The following is a 3,133-nucleotide window of genomic DNA, read 5'->3' as shown; positions in this document are numbered from 1 at the left end:
ACTGAAATGTGGGCCACCATAATACTCGCAGCCAACATTCACTGCATGAACCGGCATCTGGAGTTGGTCAATCTTCTTGGCTAGAAGCTCCACCTGAGCTGCCAAGGCTGCTGTAAAGTTCACTTGGTTGACCACTCCCTATCTTCCTGGTCGGCTCCTAGAGGATTGCTACTGATAGTTGTTCATGGCCATTTCCTCTATCAAGTTTTGAGCCTACTCAGGCGTCTTACTGTTTAGCGCCCCACCTACTGCAGCATCCACCATCTGCCTCGTTGCAAGGTTCAACCCGATGTAGAAGGTCTGAACCTGCATCCACACTGGCAATCCGTGATGTGGGCAGCATCTCAAAAGATCTTTAAACCTCTCCCATGCATCGTACATACTTTCATCATCAAACTGCACAAAAGAAGATATATCATTTCTAAGTTTAGCAGTTTTAGCGGGAGGAAAATACTTATATAAAAATATTTCGGCTAACGCCTTCCAAGTAGTAATCGTTTATTATGGAAGGGATTGCAACCATCTTTTAGCTCTGTCCTTCAAGGAAAATGGAAACAATCTCACCCGAATGACGTCGTCGGTTGTTCCATTTATCTTGAATGTGTCACAAATCTCCAAAAAATTAGAGATATGTGCATTGGGATCCTCGCTGGGCCATCCTCTAAACTGCACGCTCTGCTGGATCATCTGGATAACGTTGCCTTTTATTTCAAAATTGTTGACCGCTACAGCAGGTCTGACTATACTAGTTTTTGTCCCATCCAAAGATGGTCGAGCAAACTCGTACATCGTCCTCTGATCGTCATCGGCCTGGGGGTTGAGGTTCTCCATCATGTCAACTCCTTGAACCTGAATCAGAATTCGCCCTCCTCCTCAACCGCCTCGCAAACGCTGCTTCAATAATCCGAGAGCGCCTGGTCGGAAAAGGGTGCTATAGGATTAGGGTTAGAGCTCCTGGTCATAAACTAACTGAAACGGAAATCTAAATAACCACCAATCAACAAAAGTAATAAAATAAAATAATAAAAAAATTAAAGAATAAATGAATAAACAGATAATGACTAAATTAACACTGAAACAATTCACTCTAGTTTATCGTTACTGTTCCCTGGCAACGGTGCCAAAAACTTGATGGGCTACTTATGCAACCTACACTTAAGGCAGTGAACCTATCGATGCGATCTAGCACTAGTGAGTATCAAGGTCGTATCCCTGGAGATCGGGTAAACCTAAAGTTACTACTGTTCGTTATGTTATTTAATCTGAAATAAGGTGTGAGAAGTCTAAATTAATTAACTAATGCTTATGAATGCAAATAAAGGAACAACAGCAATTGACAATCGAAAGACAACCGTAACAAAGAAGCAAACCCAAAGGGGACCTAAGTGATGGAATTCTAAGGTTGATTTTATAAACTGCCAATCTTGCTACCCGTGCCTAAATCCTAAATCGAACTCCGCTCCTCTCTCGAGCTCACTGAGTTCCTAAATCTGCACTAACCTAATGGAATCTCTTCCTATCAGATTATTACAAATTAGCATTAACCGTGATTTAGAACTATTAAGAGTTGTTAATTCTTAATCCGGCGAGTGAATTAACCTTATCTCTAAATGTTAACTACCAGTTCTTACTATTTAATTTCCAATTGTAAAAAGCATTTCTCAATGTCAAGAAACAACCCAAAAGACAATTAATTTAACGTCTCAAATTAATTGAATCAAATTATATTACTAAACAGTAAAAAGATTACAAAAATGGCAGATAAAAATCCAATATTTAAACACAAACCATCAACAAAGATGAACCCCAATGGGTTCGGCAGTCCTAGCTGCTCATAATGAAAGAAACAAATTCAAAAGGAAATAAATAACAGAAAAGAAAATGAAACATATAACCGCTCTTCTATCGAATTGGAGTGGGAATGTCGCAAGTGCCAATTTTGAAACCAGCCTCAAGTATGGATATCGGATGTCTCGGTCAATCATCTAGAAACTTCAATCTTTGCTTGAATCCTCCAAATCAATCCATTGAACTGATGTTGGTCTCCCAAAATGTCAAGAACAGAGGTGCAGAAGTGAGGGTCGCGCGCGTAGAGAAGTCCAGAAATCAGAAGCAGAACCATGTCTCATTTTGCGTGCGTCTATTTATAGGCAGAAGTGCCATAGCCGTGCCACGGCCTGTGCCATGGTCCGTGCATATATGCACAGCTCGTGCAACGGCCCGGGCAACGGGCACCAACCTCTATGAAATGCCAAATTTCTGAAATTGTCTAAGGTTGTGCAAAAGCCTCGAAATGCACGTTAACAAGGAATCGACTCTGATAACATCTAATATGCATAAATCATCCAAATAGCTTTATTTCTGCCTGTAAATCAATCGATCTCTATCAAAGAGTCCGAAAACCTGAAAAATTCATAAACATACAAAAGTGCGATCAAACAGGAATAAATATGACTCAAATACGCGAATAAACGACTAATAAACAGTCAATAAATATGCATAAAATCATCTACATCAGTTTCACAACTTGAGCTAGAGAAGTCCAAATTGAGTAAAATGTCTATAGAAACTTTAGGATGTTAACTTTATATCTGCAGAGTTTCATCAGAAAATTTATTCATTTGGCTGGTCATTTAATAGGGAAATTTTTTACTGTTCCGTTTAAATGGAAATTGGAGCAGTTGTATTGGAAATGCCATAACTATTTTTATACAAATGATTTTGAAGTGATTCTTTCTGCTATGGTTTCTATAAAAATGGAAGTGTAATTCTGCAAAAGATGAGATTTTAATTAATTGTACATAAGTTTTGGTGTAATTTCTAATTCAGTACCTACAAGCTGCCTTCATCAACAAATATGTTGATTTATTGTCATTCATCTCATGCATCATATTAACATCAAGGATATATGTTATTTTGTTAAAATGTGATGTTTTATGGATAGTAAAGATATGTATATTTATGCCTTGTGATTGAATTATATTTGTATTGAACATGTGAATAGGTTCGTCCAAAGGCAAGGAAGTGGTAAGAGAAAAAGAATAAGATTACTTTGTTATCCTATAAATTTTGGTAAGTATTTAATAGACTAAACTTTGTATATATTGAGTAGGAACTGCTATTTGATTACTTA

At 37.8% G+C, this 3,133-nt stretch overlaps 1 non-coding gene across 1 annotated transcript; it reads left to right on the top strand.

Moving 5' to 3' along the window:
* Window positions 1-322: 322 nt before the first annotated feature.
* On the top strand, window positions 323-429 carry LOC125371238. Its single transcript, XR_007217535.1, has one exon. It is a non-coding gene; the product is annotated as a small nucleolar RNA R71 (small nucleolar RNA).
* Window positions 430-3,133: the final 2,704 nt, after the last annotated feature.

Source organism: Ricinus communis, chromosome 9 (genome assembly GCF_019578655.1).
Source record: "Ricinus communis isolate WT05 ecotype wild-type chromosome 9, ASM1957865v1, whole genome shotgun sequence".
Classification (NCBI taxonomy): Eukaryota; Viridiplantae; Streptophyta; class Magnoliopsida; order Malpighiales; family Euphorbiaceae; genus Ricinus; species Ricinus communis.
This window is presented reverse-complemented; position numbering and strand designations above follow the sequence as displayed.